This window comes from Prionailurus bengalensis, chromosome F2 (genome assembly GCF_016509475.1).
Source record: "Prionailurus bengalensis isolate Pbe53 chromosome F2, Fcat_Pben_1.1_paternal_pri, whole genome shotgun sequence".
NCBI classification, from domain to species: Eukaryota; Metazoa; Chordata; class Mammalia; order Carnivora; family Felidae; genus Prionailurus; species Prionailurus bengalensis.
This window is the reverse complement of record NC_057353.1, coordinates 16,789,730-16,815,347: the sequence shown is the minus strand read 5'-3', so window position 1 is coordinate 16,815,347 and position 25,618 is coordinate 16,789,730. Positions and strand designations below refer to the sequence as shown.

The 25,618-nt window shown below is 40.2% G+C and overlaps 1 protein-coding gene and 1 pseudogene across 2 annotated transcripts in view; one reads left to right on the top strand and one right to left on the bottom strand.

Moving 5' to 3' along the window:
- Positions 1-25,618, top strand: part of CRH (corticotropin releasing hormone) — a 189,482-nt gene that overhangs the window by 19,070 nt on the left and 144,794 nt on the right. The window lies entirely within an intron of this gene.
- On the bottom strand, positions 310-2,395 carry LOC122496019 (annotated as a pseudogene).

The following is a 25,618-nucleotide window of genomic DNA, read 5'->3' as shown; positions in this document are numbered from 1 at the left end:
AGAGCAGTTGAGCTAGGTTGGTAAGTGTTAGGGCTTTGAGGCTACTTTTCAGAGCTCTATACATAAGATCCTGAGAAAGCACCATTTACTCATTTCAAATCTAGGATTGGGGTGCTGGTAGAGATATCAGTGGGTAACAGTGGTTATCCACTGTTTATCAATGTTAGCTCCATAAAATTTGTGCAAGTTACTTAACCTCTCTCAACCTCTTTCCTTTGTATTTAGATTTTTTCCTTTGTATTTAGATATTTAATGATGTACAACATAATACCAAAAAAAAAAAAAAAGAATGAGACTAATTTCTATGACTTGATGTTGCTTATTGCATCATCCTAGAGCAGGGAGCTGGAGGGAGAGGCTGTTCTCCAAGTAGAACTGAGGTGGAGTTAGTGCTGGACTACTGAAATCACAGCCTGTTTCTCCCCCACTCAATGTACTGGGAAAGGGCCAATGATTTCTTAAACTGATGACTGTTTCCTAAATCAGAGGGCTCCAAAATCTTAGTAGCAGAGGATTGTGGTCCAAACCAAGCCAAAAGAAAGACTGAGGCGTGGAAGCATAGTAACTGACTGGCAGAGAGGCAAACTCAATACCCCATGGGCAAAAGGACATTCTTTGCATCACAGAGACGTTGCAGGACCAGTGTAGCACTAAGAGACTTTGTTAAAAGGAGAAAAAAAACAAAAACAAAAAAATCCTGGGAGAACCTTTCACTAGCACTAAACTTAGAGCTCAGTCCATCAGTGCAGGGGAGGGAAACATCTAGCCCTAAAGCAGCACTGAGTCTGGCCCTCCCACCCCTTCTCCCTGACTCCTTTTAACAGCTGGGCCAGGTTTCTGTTCAGGATGTACAGACCCCAGAAGGACCAGGAAATCTCTCTGAAGGGCCGAGGTGGCGAGGACACTTCTCAAAATACAAATACATTTAATATGGAAGGAGCCAGAGCAGTTCTGGAGGCTTTCCTATATCCAAATCTTTCCTACTTTCTCCCCAGCTCAGAGACAGGCAAGCACAGTCTCCATACCTTACCCTCCACCCTCAAAAGAAAATGGTAAGTGTGCTCCTTCCTCCTTGTACATTCTGTGCACCTAGACAAGACAGAGAGGGAAGGCATCCGGGAGATCAGGTCTGAGGGAGTCAGGGTTGGCATCTCTGTGCCACTGTCTGTGTTGAAAGCTGAAAGCCTAAGAGTATAATGCCAACTGAACTCACTGGCACTACTTTGGGTGCAAGGCTTTAGGGAATTCCAGAAGGTGCCATTATGGAGATTGGATGTGTTATGGAAAGTGCTTGTCAGCTTGGCTGTCTTCTGTTTGCTATCATCAGAGTCAAGTTTGGGGAAGAACAGGGATTTGATATTGCTTACTGCAGGAATTGGGGGGAGGGATACTTTGAAAGATAGTGACATCTCATAGTTGCCCAGCTGTGTTAAAGTTATAAAGCCACTGGATGTGTGAAGAGGCTTGATATCTAGGGTTGCCCGCTCCAGGGATGCCAGGACTTCCTCATCCTGTAACACTGACCCAGAGCCTCCTCTGGGCAAGTTATTGTCCAATAACTGAGCCATAACGGGTTCAGTGGTTCCTACTAGAATGTTTCTCAGCTCTTCCCTTCTCAGTAGTTTTAAACTCCAGATTGCCCAAAGGGTGTTCTTCACACTTAAAGTCAACAGGATTGAAATCTGTCTTTATGTGAGGTGGGCTGACAACTTTTTGTTTCGTGATATTGCTGCTGACCCAAGGCAGGGTGAGGATGCTATGTTGTAAGCTGTCAAGGAAGGGGGTAGATAGGAGATGGCAGTGTGGCTGTACTGTATGTCTCGGAGAAGCTCGTTTTGCTGTCACCCGCTGGGCCACTCTTAGAATTCACTTTAGCTACTATTTCCTCAGTCTTGTATACTCTGCTTCCTGGTGGGCTTCTTGGATTTTCTTCATATCTTCAGCCCATTCAATAGTTTTCTTTTACGAGGAGAAGTCATATACTGTACTTCTCCAACAATGTGTAAACAATCAGGCAAGGAGGAGCCAATAGGTAGACCAACTTTAGCTGGTGTTTTGAATTTGTCTCCTGCCTTAAATGGGACATCATCAAGGTAACTGAAAATCTCATGAAAATCTGTGCCCAACTTCTTAGAAGCCATTTAGAACCTGAACGCCGCTGCCATCCCACAAGCTAAAAGGTGCTGGCACTGGCTGGCCTCCCAGGCTCAGTCCCCACTGAGATCCTGATGGTCCCTAGGGAGAATGACCACCACCACCTCCAACTCTGTCCACCCTGGGCTAGGCCATCACCATTGCCAGTTCTGCAGCCACCTGTTGAAGTCCTCTCAATTTTTTCTTTTTTCTTTTTTCTTGGAAAAAAGGATATAGTGCAAGTCTCTATTGGATATAGTTGCTGTGAGGTTTAATGAGAACTTCATATCCCAATTGCCTGCTTTATTTTTCCATTTAGGTACCTTTCATGATTTTACGTCACAGTTTCCTTGTTTATCTTCCTTGTTTATCTTCACGACTGTCTCCCTTTTCCAGTGTAAGTTCCATAAAGCCAGAGATTTTGTCTGTTCTTCTTTACTCCTCATTTTGCCTTACAAAGTGCCTGGCACATAACAGATACTACAATATTTTGTTGAATGAATGAGTATGTAATGCATGGAATAGTGCCTGAAACATAGTAGGCACTCCATTAATGTGAACTTTAAAAAAAATCAATAGCTACTATCTATAAATTGAGGGTAATAAAATACCTATCTCACAGAATAAAATAGAAGAGCAGAGCACACAGTAAGCCTTCAATTAGTGGCAACTGGATTATGTATGAATAAGTTTTAGTCATTTTCAGCTAAAATATTTTGTGAAGAAAGCACTCCTACTACTCTGTGTTTCAGCTTACAGCTTTTTAAAAGCTTGACTTCATCCTTGTGTGAGGGATGAATAAGGGTTCAGGAAGAGGCTTGTACAGGCAGTGGGTGTTAGGCAATTTTATTTTATTTTTTTAAGTTTTTATCGAAATTCCAGTTAGTTAACATACAGTGTAGTATTAGTTTCAGGTGTAGAATTTAGTGATTCTTCACTTACATACAACACCTGGTGCTCATCACAACAATCTTTAATCCCCACCACCTATTTAACCCATGACCCCCACCTACCTCCCCTCCAGTAACCATCAGTTTGTTCTCTATAGATAAGAGTCTGTTTCTTGGTTTGCCTCTCTTTTCTTCCCCCCATGTTCATTTGTTTTGTTTCTTGAATTCCACATATGAGTGAAATCAAATGGTATCTGTCTTTCTCTGATCAACTTATTTTGCTTGGCATAATACTCTCTGGCTCCATCTATGTCATTGCAAATGGCAAGATTTCATTCTTTTTGATGGCTGAGTAATATTCCATTATATATATGTACACCACATCTTCTTTATCCATTCCCCAGTCAATGGACATTTGGGCTCTTTCCATAATTTGGCTATTGTTGATAATGCTGCATGAACATTGGGGTGCATGTAATCCTTCAAATCAGTATTTTGTATTATTTGGGTAAATACCTAGTAGTGCAAATGCTGGATCATCAGGTAGTTCTATTTTTAACTTTTTGAGGAACTTCCATACTGAGTGGCTGCACCAGTTTGCATTCCCACCAACACTGTAAGAGGGTTCCCCTTTCTCCACATCTTTATGTTAGGCTATTTTATTTAATTTTTTTTCAACGTTTTTTATTTATTTTTGGGACAGAGAGAGACAGAGCCTGAATGGGGGAGGGGCAGAGAGAGAGGGAGACACAGAATCGGAAACAGGCTCCAGGCTCTGAGCCATAAGCCCAGAGCCTGACGTGGGGCTCGAACTCACGGACCGCGAGATCGTGACCTGGCTGAAGTCGGACGTTTAACCGACTGCGCCACCCAGGCGCCCCTATGTTAGCCTATTTTAAAGTGAATTCATTCATCCAAAAAATATTTAGTGAGTTTTTAATCATATTCTTAACACTGTACTGGGTATGGAGATTGTGACAAAGAAAGATGACAATGGCTTTCTTTCACAGCTAATCAGGAATCAGCAGCTTTTCAGAGCTGCAGTGCCGGTTCTCAAGGGGAGCTGTTGGAGGTATTGTTTCTGGAAGGCTTAAAGTAACCTAGCAGTTCTTACATAGGAATTTATACTCTAGATATCATCAGTGATACATACAAAGGTACATACTCACCTACCTACTCATGAATATTCATCACAAGATTAAAAAAATTTAAACCAGTCTAAATATCCTGCAAGAGGGGGTTGTATAAATAATGTGTTCAAATGATGGGATATTATTTGGCCATTAAGATAATATGTGGGGGGCACCTGGATGGCTCAGTCCGGTTGAGTGTCTAACTTTTGATTTCAGCTTAGGTGTGATTCTAGGGATGTGGGATCAAGCCCTATGTTGGGCTCTGCACTGAGTGCAGAGCCTGCTTAAGATTCTCTCTCTCTCTCTCTCTCTCTCTCTCTCTCTCTGTCTCTCTCTCTCTCCCCCCGCCCCCTGCTTCTCTCCCTTGTTTGTGTGCTCTCTCTGAAAAAGGGGGATAATATGTGGAAGTATCTATTACTATGGAAATATGTTCACAATATATTTATTTAAAAAGGTTATAGTATGATCTAAATTTTGAAAGAGTATTTGCAGAAATAATTGATTTTTATAGATACTAAAATTTTTATCATTTTATTTATCTTATTCTAATATTTAAGGTATACATAAGTATTAATGTAAGCACATAGAAATCTGGTATGACACACCTCACGCCAGTCAGAGTGGCTAAAATGAACAAATCAGGAGACTATAGATGCTGGCGAGGATGTGGAGAAACGGGAACCCTCTTGCACTGTTGGTGGGAAGGCAAACTGATGCAGCCACTCTGGAAAACAGTGTGGAAGTTCCTCAAAAAATTAAAAATAGAACTACCCTATGACCCAGCAATAGCACTACTAGGAATTTACCCAAGGGATACAGGAGTGCTGATGCATAGGGGCACTTGTACCCCAATGTTTATAGCAGCACTCTCAACAATAGCCAAATTATGGAAAGAGCCTAAACGTCCATCAACTGATGAATGGATAAAGAAATTGTGGTTTATATACACAATGGAATACTACGTGGCAATGAGAAAGAATGAAATATGGCCTTTTGTAGCAACGTGGATGGAACTGGAGAGTGTGATGCTAAGTGAAATAAGCCATACAGAGAAAGACAGATACCATATGGTTTCACTCTTATGTGGATCCTGAGAAACTTAACAGGAACCCATGGGGGAGGGGAAGGAAAAAAAAAAAAGAGGTTAGAGTGGGAGAGAGCCAAAGCATAAGAGACTCTTAAAAACTGAGAACAAACTGAGGGTTGATGGGGGGTGGGAGGGAGAGGAGGGTGCGTGATGGGTATTGAGGAAGGCACCTTTTGGGATGAGCACTGGGTGTTGTATGGAAACCAATTTGACAATAAATTATATTAAAAAAAATAAGGAAATGTGGTATGACATACATCCAAAAGTCAGTAGTGTCAGAGGGATGATTCTATTGTCTTCTTATTTGTTGCTCTTGGTTATTTTTATTTTCTAAACTAAATTTTTCTTCATTATGTATTAAGTTTTAAAAATTATTGCTCCATCCATAATTGATCTCTAGGTGGTTACATAAGAAATTGTTAACATTTGTTTCCCCCAGGGGAGGGGGCTGGGTGTGGGGACAGGGGTTTGAGGAGTTTTCATTATATGCTGTCTGTACTTTGGAATTTTAAAATACATGAATTCAGTACTTATTGAAAAAAAGAACAAAATAAAAAAGATTATAAATAGTGGCCTGAGAAATTGTGGTGGGTCCCTTGGCTGGACTTTCTGTATGGGTAAAGGAACTCTCTTAGGCAAGTGGCAGCTCCCACAGGTGGGAATGGTGGTTGGGACCATAGAGACTGGCTTGGGAAAGACGTATATGCTCCTTGTGGCAGGAGAGACAAGGCAAACAGGCAAACCAAATGTCTTGAATAAAACTATGCTGCTGACTCTGCTAGTCTCTTCTTCCCTTTGAAGAATCATCCAGAACTTTGGGTATGTCTGAGAGCCCAAGATATGTATCTAATAAATTTATTAGTTTTTTTCTTAATACAAAAATAGTACATGTTCATTGTAGAAGTTTTATAAAGTAAAGACAATGAAAAAATACTTGTAATCCAGTTATAAAGATACTATTATGTTTTAATGACAGCCCTTGATTATCAGTATGTATAAAATATGTGTGTATACACACATGTGCATATAGGAGGTTACACAATGAATACTGCTTTGTAACCTTCCTTTTTCCAGTGAAGATTTCTTTTTTGAGGGGCTGGATAGAGAACAATGACAAAAAGTATTCTAGGATTTCTTCTTTTAATGTTGCTTCTGAAAGATATAAATATTAGGATAGAGAATTTTAGTCATTGAACAGATTCATTCATTCATTCACACATGTATAACCTAGTCTTCCTCCATCTTGATTAGCCAGCGTCCATGGTCTCAGTTCTCATTTACTCATTTAAAACTGAGCCCTCCAACACCAGAGTTTGTGACCCTTGGGCCCCTGAAGACTGATTCTTTTTTTGCCTTGTATCTTCTATCACTTCCTCTCCACTGGATCATTTCCATCAATATTCAAATATGTTCAAACTTCTCTCATCTACCAGTCATCCTCCTAAACCTTCTCTGCCTCAAACATTTTCCATATCAGTCAATGCAATATGCCCAGTTGCTCAGGTCAGAAAGCTAGGAGTCATCCTTAATGCCTCTTTTTCTTTCTCCTTACATGTAATCCCTTGACAGGTCCTATGGACTTTATCTCCAGAATGTACCCCAGATTCATCTACTTTTCTCTATCTTCACTCTCATTGTTTGACTAGATATGGGAACAGCCTCCTTATCTGGTCTTCCTGTAATACATTCTCTACACAGTAGCCAGTGAAAACCTTTGGAGACAAATCCGAATCCAACTATCCCTTTCCTCTGCATAAAGCCCATTGATGGCTTCTTCACATTTAAAAGAATATCCCCTTTCTTATGATGGCCTACAAGGCCCCTGGCCCTGTCTGCCTCATCTACTTTCCCCCTTTAGCCACTCTGGCTTTTTCCTGTTTCTTGAACACTCTTGTATCTCTTGCTGCAGAGGAAGCTTCATGAAGGCAGGGACTATGACTATCTTGTTTATTGCTGACTTTTCAGTCTGTCTTGGTTCCTTGAACATAGTAGTAGGTATTGCATACTTATATTGAGCAAGTAGGTGAATTTATGAGCTAATGAGGATGATGAAGACAAATACGCTTTAAATGAAAGCCAACTGTGGTAAGAGAGGCTTGAACTAGGTGCGTGGAGTTCATGGAGGGGATACTTACTGTAGTCAAGGAGGTCACGGAGGTCATATAGATGAGGAAATGTTCAAGATGGACATCAAGCTTAGACGTAAAGATTTTCTAGGTTTAAGAAAAGGAGTAGGGTCTGAAGAGAATGATGAGTAGTAATTCTGTTGAATTGGGACATAAGAGATATATGTAATAGATCTACACAAGTTAGGGATGCAAAAGTAATTCTGGATCTGATCATGGGGGATCTAGAATGCCAGGTTAAAGTGTTTAGATAGTTTATCTGACAGGTGACCTACCCCTACATTCCAGGGAACAAAATAATCAGAGTCTTCGGAAGGTAAACTGGTCCATGGTCTTAGGTGGTCAACAGTGGAGATGAATGAAAAAAAGAGGGAACAGATGTGAGGAATACCCTAAATAAACTGTTGATACAAATTGATAACTGATAACTGAATATGAGATGAGGAAATCAATGCAGATTTGAACTTGAGTGATTCAAAGAATAGTGGGACCAATAATAGAAATAGAAAATCATAAAAAGAAGATATTTTTTGAGGGGATATATAATGAGTTTGGTTTGTAACCTGTTGAATTTAAGGTACTAATGGAACAGGAACATGCAGTTTGTGATGGAATTTGGGACTAAAGACAGGATTAGAGATGTAGTTTTCACTTATTCATTTGTCCAGTAAATATTTATTGAGTACCTAGCATATGCCAGACACTGTTTCAGACATTGGGAATACAAAGATGAAAAGCATAAACCGTGACTCTGCGATTTCCTTTTTCCCATACCCAGCTTTTTTTTTTTTTTTTTAATTTTTTTTTTTTCAACGTTTATTTATTTTTGGGACAGAGAGAGACAGAGCATGAACGGGGGAGGGGCAGAGAGAGAGGGAGACACAGAATCGGAAACAGGCTCCAGGCTCTGAGCCATCAGCCCAGAGCCTGACGCGGGGCTCGAACTCACGGACCGCGAGATCGTGACCTGGCTGAAGTCGGACGCTTAACCGACTGCGCCACCCAGGCGCCCCCATACCCAGCTTTTTAACCCAAGACCAAGAGAAGACACTCCTCTATTGATAATTATAAATTATCAAGATCGACAATATAACTGTTGTAATATGCCTGATTGTTTATATGTTTAACCTCTTTTATGACTATAAGCTTGTATTAGAAGGGGTTTCATCATGCAAACACAATTGCTTATAATTTATAACCTAGGGTTCAAGGAAATGCTGACATGATGATTAGAGGAAACAGTTTAAGGATGTATAGGTGTCTTTGATTTTGACCAATGATTAGGTCATTTCATCTGCATATCTAACACAGTAAACTGGCACTGGGAGAAGAGCTAAAAATACCAACTCCAATATGCTGGAATTTGGAAGAATTCTGTGTCTCAAAGGGGTAAATTCTGTGGATAGTTTTAGGAGGAGTGTCAGTCTGAAGCCATCTTCAAAGGGGAAACAGTAGCACCTACATTCAACCTTGGATGAAGCAGGGGCGACTATTTAATGAGGTTCTTGTTACTATTTTTCTGTTGGGTGAGGATGGGGTATTGAAAGCAAGGTGAGGAAAACTGTAGGGAGAAATGCAGAGCAAACAGGGAGAAAGAAAAGGGGATACAAGTTATTTACAATCATGCAATTTAACTGCTTTATTATCCTATTTTATTTCCACAATGGCATGCAGGTTTGAAAAAGAATTATCTTTTCCACTTTATAGAAGGGTTAAAAGGACAGGACTAAAAGCCAGCAAAGCTGGGGGTTGACCCAATGGTTTTGAGTCCAAATCTACGATTCTTTGCACTGTACTGAACTGTTGGGAGATGCTGTATGCTCTGGTGTTCTGTCCCACTGCTGTATTTGCTCAGGCTCGTGGTTGAGCTTAAATGTCCTTCACTCCTTCTCTGAGGTCTAAACCCTACTTATCTACACATGTCAGCACATGTCACTTTCTCTGTGAAGCTTTGTCAGATTCTGTCAGCCTTCCAACAGCTCTTTGTCTTTACCTCTCCTATGGAGTCTTTCTTTCTCTATGGATTGCCTCACATTCTTTCTTGGCATTATAATGTTTATTTATATGCATGTTTTATCTCTGCTTGTAGACCCTAAACGCCTTCAGGATAAGCCCTGGATCTGAATCATCTTTATTTTCTAACAGTACTTGGCACAATGGCTCACAGGCATTTAGTAAATATACATTGAATGAGTGGATGAGTGAGCGAAAGAGTCTTCAGGTCTCCTGAAGCAAGTGTGAATCAGCTGGATAACTGCCAGGAGTCTCTTTGCCTCTCCAACTGGAGGCAGGACTGATGTCTCCTGCATGTTATGGAGGGGGATAGCCAGATGAAAAAAAGAAGGTAAAGTTTGATTTGCTTTATGCAGGTGAAAATAGGAAGATGTAAAAGTAGTGAATGGATAAGTTGAGAACTGAGATGTAATCTGTATGATTGTCTGAAGGTTTTAGGAAGACACTTCCAGTCCCTTAGTTCATGTAAATTGGAATAATTGGTACTCTCGGCTGTGTAGATGTGCTACTTGGCACAAAGAGAATAAAAATGTATTAAGTGTGTTATAGGGAGATGAAAAAAGACTGAGAATAAATCAGGATTGTAGTCTTTTCCAGTCATTTTCACTTTGGGCTGAGGTCTGAATTATCCATTTTGGAGTCACATGTTTCTGTCCGCTGCTAGACTGCCCGGTATGCTTGGAGCAAAGTCAATTAATTCAGCGGCTCCATGGCTCACTTCTAACAGACTGTAGTGGAGAAGTTTAGCATTATCAGTGAGAGAGAACTGAAGATTAAGGATGAGGAAACAAATGGAACTATTGCCACATCCCTGGATGAAATCATCCTTGTGCCAAAAAGGTATTACTCTCTCAGCTGTCAAGGGGAGATGCCCAGGGGAGCAACTCAACTTTAGCCTCTGCTATAACAGTTTTGAAGAAGAATGAAAGACTACTTAACTTTAAAGCATGGGACCAAGTAATGTGGGCTTGAAGTATGAGAACATGGTAGCCATGCTTTTAAGGAATCCATAAATGTGTTGTGAGATACTTTGTAAGACTTAAAATATTACATAAATTCTATTATTAAACATGGAAATAAGGGTATATTAATTTGAGTGTTCTATAAAGCCTATACAAAATAGAAGTTTGTTATGTTAAAAATTTGAATTATAGTTAATATGCTACTTAGAATAAACAATATTAAATATCTAATTAGTAATCATTTTTCTTGAAATTCTAAGCTTGCTTTGTTATATTTTCTTTTCTTTGAAAAAGGGGATAATTTGGGGCACCTGGGTGGCTCAGTTGGTTAAGTGTCTGACTTTGGCTGAGGTCATGATCTCTTAGTTTGTGGGTTGGAACCCCGCACTGGGCCTTGTGCTGACAGCTCAGAGCCTGGAGTCTGCTCAGATTCTGTATCTCCCTCTGTCCCTGCTCTTCCCCACTTGTGCACTCTCTCTCAAAAATAATAAACGTTAAAAAAATTTTTTTAAGGGGGGATAATTTGAATGATTTATTTCATTTTTTAAGTAATTGTTTTTATTTTAATGTTTATTTATTTTTGAGAGAGAGAGATATCACAAGCTGACTGAGCCCTCCAGGCGTTCCTAGGTCATTTCTAAGAACTAGAATTACTGTTTCCTTTTTTTCTTAATTTCTGATGGTAAAGTTGATAACTTAAAATAATTTGGTTAGGACTATAGTTTAAGTAGCATATGTTCAGTTTATATGGCTACTTTTAATGCTCCCCGCCCCCCCCCATTTTCTGAAGTAGAAGGACTTTCACTCCTTACTACCTGCAGTCTTTTCAAATGTACAGGTGTTATCTAGGCTAGTGTATTGAGAGGACATTCATTCATTCATTCAGCAAGTGTTTTATTGAACATCTACTATATGCCAGACACTGTAGCTAATGGCATGTAAGAGTGAACAAGATGGACAAGGTGCCTACTTTATTAAAGTTTGTGTGTCAAGAAGGAAAAAATGTCAATGAGATAGAGTGACTGGGTTAGGGAAAGATGTGTGTGTTGGGAGCCATGCAGATTAGGAGACCAGAGAATGATTCCTGAGGAGGTGGTATTTACTCTGTTATTTGAAAGACAAAGAAAGGTCAGTCATATGACAATGATCTGGTAGTAAGGGACTCCAGGAAAGGGAACAACAGTGAGTACAAAGGCATTAGGACAAGGATGAGCCTTGCCAGATAAAATACAGGATGCCTAGTTAAATTTGAATTTCAGATAAATAATGAGTATATACTATCTTAGTATAAGTATGTCCCAAATATTGTATGGGTCACACTTATACAAAAAATAATTCATTTTTACCTGAAATTCAAATTTAACTAGGCATCCTGTATTTTTATTTGCTAAATTTGACAACTGTAGCCTGAGGTATTTAAGCAACAGAAAGAAGTCCAGTTTTGTTGAAAAAGAGTAAGTGGGTGGTAATTTTGGAGATTTTGGTAGCAGCTGGATTGTTCAGAGCTTTATCAGCTAAAGTAAAGAGTCTGGATTTATCCTAAGTGGAAAGAGAAGCCACTGGAGTATTTTAAGCAGGGGAGTAACAGTCTATTAAATACATGGATAGATAAGAAAAGGATGGCCACATATTAATTATATCTTAAGTTTTTCTCTTCTTGGTATATGTAGGGGGATACCTTTACAAATGAATTTCTTTTATGAAAGGGAAATTTATGCCCTGCTTTTAGTCAAATAGGAGTGCAGAGAACTCCTCCTGTGTCTACGGCTTCTCAGTTACCTTCAGCTCAAAATAATCCTTACGCCAAAGTGGCATATTTTGAGGTGGCATATTCTGATCCCCTTCAGTACATTTTATAATCAGTAAGTCCCTGTGCATCTTAAGGTGTTTTCTTGGTAAGAACTCTTTCAGGTTTGAGATCCTGGCCCTTTTTAAATTCAAGGCAATCTGTTGTTTGAGGCTAGCTAGTCCCTCTCTGCCCTCCCCACCCATACCAGTTCTCCTAAAGAGTCCTTATTAAAAGCAAAAGAATTAAGTTATCAGAAAAGGATTTTAGTATCCTGGGGAACCTAATTATATAGAGTCAGTCTGTCTTTTTGGAGAGTTACTGAGTTATCTTAAATGACATAAAAATAAGTTTCTAAATCAAAGTCACATTCACTGCCCATTGTCATCACTCTCTCCCCTCTCCAATGCTTCCTCTTCTGATTAGATTGTATCATAGGCACTGAGTCAGGACACTCTCCCTGTAATCTTAATTCCTGTTGAATACTTGCACTTGATTCACTGCAAGGGGGAAAAGCCATGGTTCTCTTTGAAACTTTGAGTCCCTGAGCTCTTTCATCAACTAATTATCAGCAAAGGACCTGAGGAAGGAAACGCAGTTCATTGGTTCATTAACTCGCACCCTGTAGATCTGTGGGGCAGATGGGGAAAGCTCCAATTAAAGACTGGGGATTTAGGAAGGCTTTCCTGTCAGTCATGAGCTGGAGCAGCAATTGTGATGGGGAGTGGGACTGCTCAGTGTGCCTGGGCTGAGGCTTTCTCCTTAATGAGGGTGAGGTTCCCCGGCCTCCCACAGTGCAGGAAGAGGCAGAGCCCAGCAGCTCTACACACCCACTTCCTTTCTGTCCTTAAAACTTGGTTCAGTGTTTCTTTGTGATATATACATCACTTCTCCTACCAGCTGTGAGGGCAGGAGCAAGAGCAATTAAGGGCATTATTAATCACCAAGTTCTCAGTGAAAGGGGTCAAACTGCAGCAGGATTTGACAAAGCAACAATTCTATCAGCAGCGGAGTTATAAAAGTAGATAGCTCAACATTTTAGAGCTATATTTGGGCTTGTTCTTTCTTGGCCCTAAAAAATCTTATTGAAAGTGAACATCCCAGAGGTGATTAAAAACTCGCCTTCCTTTGAGTTTTGGAATTGTTTGAGTTCTAACAATATTTGAGTTTGGCAAGCTTTGAGTCTCCTTTGGGAGGTTGCAGCAAAGTGAATTGGAAAATGTATCTGTGCTTTTACAGAAGAGAAAGGGTCTCTGCCTTTTATTGTAACATGTGTACTAGAATTTCTTCTTCACTAAAAATCCGTGGAAAATGAGAAAAACATTTTATGGAATTTGTTTTGTAAATGCATTTAAAATATCTATTGAAATTTTGTTGATTTTATAGGATTAATACTATTCAACATTTTTGAAGCAGGCAGTGTTTTTCTTGGTGACAACCCTTCACCCAAAAACAACACTCAACAGAGGGGTCCGCTGATGACTGCCTCTGGGTGATCAGACTGTTCTTTGTGCTGCACTTTGTGTGGTTCTTTCATATTAATTTTCTCATTTAATCAGTCAAGAAATGTTTATTGAGCATCTATTATGGGGCCAGGGATACAGTAGAGAATAAAGTAGACATATTCTCCTTCCTAGTAAAGTTTATAATTCAGCAGGGAAGACAAATACTAAATGATTAGACTTATTTAAACATAAATTATAGCTATCACATTATTTTATCTTTAAAACTGTGAGTATGTACATCTAAAAAATAATCTCACATTTTCTTACCTGGGCTTCTAATTATATTATCTGTGATACAGGCAACAAATAGGTGGTTGGCTTATATGCAAAAGACCAGTCACTTCTCAATTATATCAGTGGCTCTGATATGCTTGCCTCAACTGGGGTGAAAGCCTTGGCAATATGTTTTGCCATGTGAGAACACTGGTTAAGGTTTTTTAAAGAGTATTTTTGGGAATTGTTTCTGTTGAGATGGTGGAATGGGGAGTGGGGAAGAAGGAAGAAAACTAAGTATGAAGAACTTTAATTTTATAGCCTCAACCCAAATACCCTAAAAGCAGATGGACTTGAGGAAACATGAGAAGGGAAATCCCAGGCAGAGTCAAACAAGTGTTCACTGGAGCAGCAATTACAGCCCTAGGTAGGAGGAGGCTCAAATTTCCCCATTACTAGGGCTTTTTCTTTAATTTATACCCTAAATGACTCTTCTCTGGTCTCAGAGGGGACTTCGCAGGGGACTATGAGAAGTAATTAAGTGTTTCAGTAGCCCCTTGAGATCTACCTAGGGAATGTACAAGGTAAAATATAATAGTTTAAGGTTGAGATCAGCCAACAATTTAGCTGGGGCAACCTTTGAAAAGCAACTTACCCAATAAGGAAAAAGTGTTAGCAGAATGCCTAGAGAGAAGCTCAAAAGACAAAGGGTTGAATGGACATTGTTAAGTCCTAGGCTACATCTGGATTAATACTTCCATTCCATGGTGCCCCAAACCACCTCCTTTGCACAGTGTGCAAAAAGAAAACCACAGGCTCAAAATGGAGTCACTTAACGCTAGGCAAAGTCACTAAACCAGGGCTTAATACCTAACCTAATTGCAGTTTCAGTCTGCAGAAATAGATCTGGTCAGCAGCAACGTGTAATCTGTTGCATGAACCTTTCCATCCTTCAAAGGAAGATGAGGTCGTCTACCTAATAAGACCCCTGTTTTTCCCCCTAAGGGAAAGTGACCTTGCCTGGAACAATCCTTTATTTTCTTTTACTAATAACTTCCTTATACCATCCTCCTTCCCATAAAAATCTTCCATTTTATACAACTCCTTGGTGTATCTCTCTATTTGCTAGATAGTATGCTGTTGGATTCATGAATCATTGAATAGAGCCAATTAGATCTTCAAATTTACTCAGTTGAATTTTTGTTCTTTAACAAGGGCCAAACAGAATAACTCAGCCAAAAAGTACTTCTCTTGTTTCTCCTAAAATAATAGTAATTTTGCTCAAATCTTAACCATTGCACAACGTTTAACCAGAAGTGTTAAGATCAGTTAAGCCTGTCCCAAACCCTGGTATTGAAAAAGTTACCAAGAAACCTTTAACTCTTTGGTAACATTGGCTCCTTTAGATCATTAGTGACCAATCAATACTTGCTTATTTCTTTGTGAGGAGGATCAGTACTTTTGACATGGGATTTGTCAGTTTATATTTCATATTATGGCTTGATTCAAAGACATTATGTTATGATGTAGTGGTTAAAGGCATGGTCCTCAGAGCAGACTGATTGGGCTCACTATTTCTCAGCTGTGTAACTTTGGGAAAATTGTAAGATGGGATTAGCTATAGTACTATGGTATAGGGTTATTTTGAAGACTGCATGTGCGTGTGTGTGCGTGTGTGTGCACGCGCATGCCTGCGCTTAGAACAGCACTTGGCGCGTGGCCAGTCCCCAAAAGGGTTAATTAAATATTATCATTTGAATTGTTTAGAGTAACTTTTCTGCTCTTTGGAACAGACATGGTCCAACTTTAATTTGGCTGGTAGTCGTGACTTCTGTCAGTTGCACTGATGGGAGAGGTGTGGTCGTGTGGATGAATCTTTCCTTAAGGACCATTTGTTTGGTTTGTAATAGAGTAAATGTATCCTTTGGGTCTCTTGAAGGACCCACCCAGGCTACATTATAATAAAAACACTTACGTGTCAGGCACTTTATTTGCGTCATTTTATTAAATCTTTACAGAGGGCTCCAAGAGGAAGTACTATAATTATTCCCCAGTTTACAGTTAAGGGAACGGAGACATAGAGAGGTTAATGAAGAAAGTGCACAAGGTCAAACAGCTGGTAAGTGGTAAATGAATTTTCACGCCAAAGCCATCTGATTCCAAAGATTGCTCTTAACAGTGATGCCGTGCTGCCTTGACCTCTTCTGAGCAAGCCCTTGCCCAGAAATATGAGAGAACACCTTCTCTGGGACTCTTGGAAGCCAACAGCAAGGCCTCCACTTGCAAATAAAATGCACATAATGTCACAAAAAGAACTTGTGCCATTTAATGGAGGAGAATCATAAGTTGAGGACATGCAAGGACTAGAGATAGTTCCTCAGGTAACTTTAAAAATTAAGTCCTTGGGGCACCTGGGTGGCTTCGTTGGCTAAGCATCCAGTGTAGCCGACTTCAGCTCGGTTATGATCTCATGGTTTGTGAGTTCGAGCCCCACCCACATTGGGCTGTCTGCTGTCAGCGCAGAACTTGCTTCAGATCCTTTGTCTCCCTCTCTCTCTGCCCCTCCTTTGCTGTCTCTCTCTCTCTCAAAAATAAATAAACATTAAAAAAATTAAATCCTGAGATGGTATGCAACAGATTTCAGTAATCCCAGTCTTTCAAGTAGTCATCAAGGTCACTTGCTGCTGGGCCTGGGGGTGACCTACCACAGGACTGTCCAGGTCTCCTGCTGCTTGGGATTCCCTTCTGAGCTTCTCTAGCAGTGTTCATTCACTCTGTGCTCAGCTGGTCCCTTCCAGCTCTTGCCATACAATTCTGAAGCTAGTGTCTTATGAGAGTTTAGGAATTCTCTTCGAGCAAGGCACTTATTAGTAATTGTTTCTAGCGCTGCTGTGATAAATTTTCACAAACTCGATAGCTTAAACAACATAAATTGATTATCTATAGTTCTGGAGGTTATAATTTCCAACATGGGCCTGCCCTAGGCTAAAATCAGGGTGGTGGTAGAACTACATTCAGTTCTGAAGGCCCTAGGGGCAAAATCTGTTTCCATACCTTTTTCAGTGTCCTTGGCACGTAGCCTCCTTCCTCTGTCTTCAAAGCCAGCAATGGCCTGTGGAGCCTTCCTCATATAGCCTCTCTCTGCAACTGTTGTACCATCCGTCTCTGACCATAGCAGGAATGATGCTCTGCTTTGAGGATTTGTGCAATTAGATTGGGCCTGCCTGGATAATCCAGGACAATTTCCTGAGTTTAAGGTCCTTAACTTTAATCACATCTGCAAGTGACCTTTGCTATGCAAGGTACCACATTCACAGGTGCTAGGGACTAGGACATGGACATCTTTGGGAGGTCATTATTATGCCTACCACAGGAATGAAATTGAAACTGGGGTGTATAATGCCATCAGTTTAGAATACGAAAAATGTCACCCTGTACTGGTTCCCCAACTGCTACCCTTGAACCCCCACCAGCCTTTTTAGCCAGAGATCCTGGGTGAGGTGAGGCTGGGAGTGGGCCCTCCTGTGATCAGTCCATGAACACCAGGAATTTAATCCAGGGGGTCAGCCTCAGTTAATATACATGTATTTTATTCAGAGAGAGTGTGCATATGCGTGCAAGCAGGGAAGGGGCAGAGAGAGAGAGAGAGAGAGAGAGAGAGAGAATCTTAAGCAGGCTCCATGCTCAGTGCGGAGCCTGCAGTGGGGCTCTATCTCAATACCCTGAGATCATGACCTGAGAGGAAATCAAGAGTCTGATGTTTAACTGACTGAGCAACCCAAGCACCCCAGTCTTAGTTAGTATTGCCTTGCAGGGAGGAGGGTGGTCAGTACTATAAGAGTACTGTTCTAGCCTGCTGCTACTCCTACCCACTGGTGGTGTCACTGCCCTGTCCTGGGCATCCATTCTGCTTATTCAGGGGCTCTGCCACAGAATGCATGGCAGTATTGAAGTTGCCAAATACAGAGCTTGCTTCCATGGCCATTGCTGCACTGGCCAGAACTGACTAGCACAGGATGGGGAAGGAATTCTTCCCTCACCCATGGGTGCCCCATGCCCAGGCAGCCCAGGTTCTCAATAATTTCCTTTAATGAAATGGTCTTTTCCATCTGTACTTGTATCAATAGGATTAGTTGGGGTTAGCTGCCTTCAATACCTGGTGAGATCCCTTTACCTGAGCCCTGACCTCAGGGCGATCTTGAGGAGTATTGTTGAGCTTGCCTGCCTCCCAACACAGGTGACAATTATGGTAACTTTGAAGCAGGAAGCAAAGAAGGTAAGGTTCTCATTTCCTTCCTAATGACTCCCACCTGAAGCCTTCAGGCTTCTTACACAAATTCACTACCCCTCATCTTGGGCAGTGTTTAAGCTTAGTCTCTCAATGGGGTGACGGTGAGGGTGAGGGCGTTGGACCATGTTGCCAGCACAATGTCTATTAGTAATTCAAGGGCATTTTGGTGACTTGGCCAGGAATGTGAAGGCTTCAAGGCAACTCCTTGTGGCTACCATCAGAAACCAAAGAACAACTAGCAATTTCCAAATGGCAATTTTTTTAATAAATATTTAAAATTCCATTTCACTGGGCATAATGCCAGGGTTATCAGTCTTCAAACATTTTTGTTTCAGGACCCCATTACACTCTTAAAAATGATTGAGTCTCCCAGTTTTGGTTGATGTGTGTTGGATCTATTGATAGTTTCCACAGTAGAAATTAAAACAATTATATATCAATTCATTAAAAAAAAACCCATTAGGTTAATATAATTAACACATTTTTATGAAAACTAGCTATGTTGTCCAAGACAAAAACATTTTTTTTATTAAAAAAAATTTTTTTTAAGGTTTATTCATTTTTAGAGACAGAGAGCATGAGTGGGGAGGGGTAGAGGGAGAGGGACACATAGAATCCGAAGCAGGCTCCAGGCTCTGAGCTGTCAGCACGGCGCCCAATGTGGGGCTTGAACCCATGAACTGTGAGATCATGACCTGAGCTGAAGTTGGACGCTCAACCAACTGAGCCACCCAGGTGCCCCAAGACAAAAAAAAATTTGAGAGAAGAATCGCCTTGTTTTACTTTTTTTTTTTTTTTTTTTGCCAATTCCTTATGTTTGACTTAGTAGAAAACAGTTGAGTTTTTTATATCTGCTTCTGCCTTCAGTCTGCTCTGATATCACAGTTTGGACCAGCTATCCTGGGGTGATTTCAAATCCTATGTGCAAAAACGCTTTGGAGATGGTAAAGCACCATAAAAAATGCTAGGTGTTTGCTGTTTCTATACAGGGCTGCTAAAAGAGGGAGTAACAGGAAATTCCTTCTCTGAGGCTCATCACACCTCTTTGATTAAACACAGGAGAACTCAGCCCACCCAGAGATGAGGTGTTTCTTTTTACAGAGTTTCAGAAATAACATTCTCACAGAAACTTACATGGAAAAAGTCCATCAGTTTACCAGATACTAAAGTAAATCTGACTCCATACTAGACAAACTGTAGTTCCAAGAACTCCAAGAGATACAGTTGGGAAAATTGACATGACTCTATACTACATTTAAAAAAGAGTTTTTACATACTTTCTTTTTCCCTCCCAAATATGTATACCTTTGAGAAGTAGGCATTCTGAGGCCAGAGAGATTAATGGCAAAATGACTTACCAAAATGTCACACAGTCCTGATAAATGGTAAAACTGGGAATCCAGTCTAGGTTTTCTGATTCCAAAATCAGTAACTTTATTCCATTGCATTACAATGCCTCTGGGTAGTTTATCTCATGCTTATGGGGCCCTAAAGGAGAGGAAAGTAGGAAAGACATGTCTAATTTGGAGGGAAGAACGTAGGGAACATTTTTAACCATGGCTGCAGCACACACAGCTATGGGAACTATTGCTTTCAGGGATAATAGTGTCTTGGGAGATGGAATGGGAAATTGTAGGACACTAGATCATTGGCAGCGGGTAGGATAAGGATACCTGAGTCAGATTTTCTCCTTCACAATTATATCAAACTCTGTCTCTGATTGTAATGTGGTTTCTTCAGCAATCTCTGACAAAAAAAGAACCTGAAGATAGAAAATTAGCTCAGCATTAGGTATTATTATCTGAATGCCCCCAAAATAGAGTTGAAGATGCTGTTCTTTTGCTGCAAGTGGCCCCCAAAGATCTTGAGTGGTTTATCCATCCAGCTACCAGCCAGGCCTACAATAGCGAAGGACAAGAAATGATTGTTTGTTGAGTTTTTTATTTCTCTTCAGATGGCTCTCTTTTGTCTTCCTCAACAACCCTTAGAAACAGGTATTTTACTTTTTCAGTATGGCATAATCAGATGGATACTTCCTAGTCATTGTCTTAACTGACTTATCTACAGCAGAAAATCATGTGAAAAGACTGTCTTTAGTTTCCTTTGAGTTCTCTGATGCCTATGTGCCTTAGCTCCTTCTTACCTCTTTAGTGAATCATTTCAGCTTTTTCTGCAGGCTTCTCTTCTAGGCTAGCACTTAAATGATGATGTCACATGAGACCCTCTGCTGTTTTCTTTGATTCACTGTTCCTAGTCAATGCATTTAGTCTTTTGGCTTCTGTATCCATCTATTTACTGGTAACTTACGAAGCTCTATCTCGGGGTGCCTGGTTGGCTCAGTTGGTTAAGCATCTGATTTTTGGTTTCAGTATGGGTCATGATGTCACAGTTTGTGAGTTTGAGCTCTGCATCGGGCTCTGTGCTGACAGAATGGAGCCTGCCTGGGATTCTCTCTCTCTCCCTCTCTCTCTGTCTGTCCCTCCTCTGCTTGTACTCTTGCTGTCTCTTTCAAAATAGAATAATAGAATAGAATAGAATAGAATAGAATAGAATAGAATAGAATAAAAACTCTATGTCATGTCCAGATTTCTTTCTAGCTTCAGATCTATTTATTCATTTGCGTTTAGGAAGACCTACATTCTCTTAAAACCAAACATGTCCAAAATGGAACTTATTACTGCTGTCCCTCAACTTGTTTCTACTCTGGTGTTCTCTACCCAGCAAATGGCACTACCATTTATCTAATTGTGTAAATCAGTGGCTTAGAGTTACGTTGGACACTTCTCTCTCTTTCACCCTGTAAGGGTAAACTATTTTTCTCCTCTGTTCTCAATACTTCTGATACTAGATGTGTGAGAGTTTCACACCATGCAATTCTCTAATTCTCAATGATACTGACAGGGTGTCCTACAAATTTAATTCTGACACTATTATCCAAAGATAGATTTTGGGCTCTGTTTCACAAGATTTTCCACACTTGCCATGGAAAGTATTTTTCCATACTTTCCATACATACCAACCTCAAGTCTAGGTTGCTACCTGTACCTCTGGCTGATTGGCTATAAATTAGGGTTCCTAGTGGAGCCTGGGTGGCTCAGTTGGTTAAGCATCTGACATTTATTTATTTGTTTGTTTATTTATTTATTTATTTTATTTTATTTTATTTTATTTTATTTTGAAAGGATGGAGGGGCAGAGACAGAATCCCAAGCAGGCTGTGCCCTGAAGCATGGAGCCCAATGCAGAGCTGACAGCACAGAGCCTGCTTGGGATTCTCTCTGTCCTCCCCTCCGCCCACCTTCTCTGTTTGTCTCTCTTGCATGTGCGTGCTTTCTCTCTCATAAATAATAAGAAAAATCAGGGTTCCTATGGGCGCCACCCCCCAGCACCTCCATATGTTCACTAACCCAGAAGCTCACCAAATCTTGTTCAAGAATAATCTACAGCTCCTCCTTCCCAGCATTGGTGGGTGGAGCTGAAAGTTTCAAACCTCTTATCACTTGGTCTTTCTGGTGACCAGTCCCATCCTCAGACTATCTAAATAGGTCCTAGCCTAAATCACTCATAAGCATAAATCTGGTGTGAATAACAAAAAGGCACTCCTGTCACTAAGGAGGTTCCAAGGGTTCTATGAGTTCTGCCAGAAACTGGACACAAAGACTAAATATATTTTTTATTATACCACACACCCTATATACACAATTAATCACTAAGCTTAATTCTGACATAATATTAAGCTGGGATTATTGCAGTGATTCCTAGAGTGGAGAGAGAGAACTCTGAGACTCTGGTCTTCTTCCCACCAATCCGTGCTCTATGGCCTTGTGTTCTGAATGTAGACCTGATCATGCTACTTTACCTTCTAAAACTCAGTGGGTCCTCTTTCTTAGGGCATAAGAATGAGGACATAATGTTATTTTCCCACTTCTTTTCTTGCCACTCTATTTCCTTGCATTCTCCACACCAAACCATACTAAATTTCTTTTAACTCCTAGAATGAACTGTGCCCTTTGTCTTGCTTCCTGATTTTACAAGTGCGGTTTACTCTCTCTTGGAACAGTTTCCCCTTTTCTCTACCTCTGTGCGTGTCTAACTTGATCTTCAGGTTAAGCCAAAATATCAGTCCTCAGGAAATCTTTTCAGCATCCCAAGGGAAAGCTAATTACTCCCTCTATGTGCTTGCATAGCACACACAAACTTTACCTTGGCTCTTATCACAGTGTGTTGCAATTGCCTATTTCCTTGTTTGTGTCCCTATCTGTGGTATAAGTTCAGTTAAGTCAGGAACCATGGTTACGTCATTCAAGGTTATATCTCCAGCACTTGGCATTATTTTTGAGATACATTATAAGTGATTTTAGGCAAATTTTTAAACCTTTTTTTGTCTTTCAGCTTATCGGACTGTAAAATGGGAATAGAAATAGTACCTGTTTTACAAGGTTGCTGTGAGCAACATCTATATATTTAGAGCTTAGAGTGAAATAATACTCAGGGGCTGTCTCAGTATTCATGTTTGAACAAATTCTGTCATCTAACTTTGGAAACCTCCCACCTTGGCTCACAAAATCAATGTAGAGACAGCAGAGCCTAATAGTTAAAATATGGATTCTGAAGCCAGGTTGCCTGGTTCAAATGCGGGTTCTTCTGTTTACTAGCTTTGTGACCTTGGGTGAGTTATGCCTTCAGTGCCTTCTGATTTACTCATCTATAAAATGGGAATAGAAATTGTATCTACCTCATAGGGTTGTTGTGTCCCTGGCACAGAGTAAGGACATTGTAAATTTTTAAGTGAAGTAAAAAATAGTAGTAAAAGTACACAGACATTTGGCATCATGTGATTATCATGTGACAGTTGATATGGAATGACTTCTCCCTGGGTCATTGAGCTCCTGCTCGAACACCAAAGCAGGCCAACATCAGTGGCTCATTTATTGGCTATCCACACCTGCCATTGAATAGGTTCCAAGACCCAAACTTTGTAATGGAATGCAGCCAGTTCTCTAGGGGAGTACAATGTCTGTGAAGCGGGTGGATGAGTACTGATGACTCTCAGGTCAGGATTCACATAATTGCAACAATTTGCAATGCCACTTAATGGCAGCAGGTGTAGGGGATAGAATAGGTTTGAAGGGGCCACCACAGGTGGGCTCTCCACAGATGTGAACTTTGTGTCTGGGGCTTGACAGACTTCAGGATTATTTCTGACAGTGGGAAGAACAACTGCCCTTTGCCTAAACTCTTGTCACACTAAGTCTGAAGGCAAATGCTGACATATTTGTGATAGCTCAGTTCATTTACCTTGGAAAGCACAAATGTTCATAATTAGCTCCCAGTTATTCAACATGTGGCCTCTCTTCTGTTCTCCCTCCTACTGTCTAGCTTTTGACAGTTTCTGTATGAAGTAACTCATGCATAAGAAGGCCTTAAATTAAATATGTCCCTCTTACTGTTCACTGATGGCTTTGGTGAGAGGATTTTAGGCCAGAAAACTAAAACCATTGGCTAGAACAGAGTTTGAACTAGCCTTGTGTTTTAGGTTGAATTGTATGCACCTCAAAAAGATATGTTGGAGTCCTAACCCCCATTACTTCAGAATGTGATCTTATTTGGAGATAGGATCTTTACAGAGGTAATGAAATTAAAACGAGGTTATTAAGGGCATCTGGGTGGCTTGGTTGGTTAAGTATCCGACTTCAGCTCAGGTCATGATCTCACGGTCCATGAGTTTGAGCCCCACATCAGTCTCTGTGCTGACAGCTCAGAGCCTGGAACCTACTTCGGATTCTGTGTCTCCCTCTCTCTCTGCCCCTCCCCCACTCACACTCTGTCTCTGTCTCTCTCTCTCTCCCTCAAAAATAAACATTAAAAAATTTTTAAAAAAATAAAATAAGTTTAAAGTAAATAATAAATGAATTAATGAATTAATAAATTAATTAAAAAGTAGGTTATTAGAGTGGACCCTCATCCAATGACTGGTGTTATTTAGGAAAAAAAGGGGAAATTTGGGCACAGAGATAGACATACATAGAGGGAATACAATGTAAGGAGATACAGGGAGAAAATACCTGTATGTAAGCCAAGTAGAGGAGCCCAGATCAGATCCTTCCCTCTCAGCCCTCAGAAAGAATCAACCTTGGCAAAACCTGACCTTGAAAAATGTAGTTTCCAGAACTGTGAGACAGTACATTTCTGTTTGGTACTTTGTAATGGTAGCCCTAGGAAACTAATACTGGATTTAAATTGTTACTTAGGTAAGTTCTGTATAAAAGGAACCTATATATCTGTTGGGCCAAACATTTATGAAAGGTGTTTCACCACAGAACAATTTTGTCATGTAACACATGGAACATCCTTTGGGAATTACTACCCATAGTGTTTTTGATGTTCTAGGAAAAGATCAAGGAGACTGTTCAAATGGAAATCAGGATTAAGACAGTGGGGTGGGAGACAGAGTCCTTAGAATTTCCTTAGGATGGACATTATAGTCATTAATCTAAGGCAGGTGATGTCAGACTAGATAGTTCTTTGCTGTGGGGGGCTATCTTATCCATTATAGGATATGTAGCAGCATCCTTAGCCTGTACCTGGTAGATGCTAGTAGTGGCTACCTCCCACTCACGACAATATAAGTGTGCCTAGGCATTGCCAAGTGTTCCATTGGGGAGCAAAATTTCTCCTGGTTGAGAACAGGTAATCTAAGGTTACTTAAAAAGTTGGAAAATTAACACTTATTTTCCATATTAAAAGCACCAAGATTTAGAAGTGAGTCAGGAGGTTGAATTGAGTGTGTGTGTGTGTGTTTGCATGTGTCTTGGGGAGGGATAAGGTAGAAAGATGGGAACCTTCATGGAGTCATTTGCAAAGAGATGCAGAAAAGAGGTACAAGACAAATCTAGGCCCCTTTTACTTTGAGATCTCTGTGAGTTTACTGGTATCTTAGTAACTTTCTCATTTTTGTTGATTTTGTTATTGATTGGGTATGCCTCATTATAGCAAGTGTTAGTAAAACTCTTATGACAAAAAGAATATGTGTGTTTTAAGGAACAAAAACGATGAACAAAGGTACACACATAAATAATCTAGACTTGGTAGAAGACTTGAACCAAACCAAGCTCCTTTTTGCCTCAGAATCTTTGCATGGGCTACTCACCTACCTGGAATGCATTTATCTTAGGATCTTCTCAAACATTGCTTTCAAGGAAAGACTTTTCCTGACCCTTCTCTCTAAAGTAATGCTCCCTAAGGCATAAATTTATTTTCTTAACCTCAGTGGTTAATTTTATTCCAATCAAGGGACAAAGATTTTTTTTTTGAATTTTATTTTATGTACTTTCCTGAAAATATTTTCTTGTCTGTTGTGTGTATGTTAATTTCACCCATGTTACTAAAAAAATTGGTATCATAAAGTTATGTATGAAATAAAGAAAATCCTCTTAAACACATCTCGGGGGAAAATATCAAGTGGGCCATTTAGTAATTT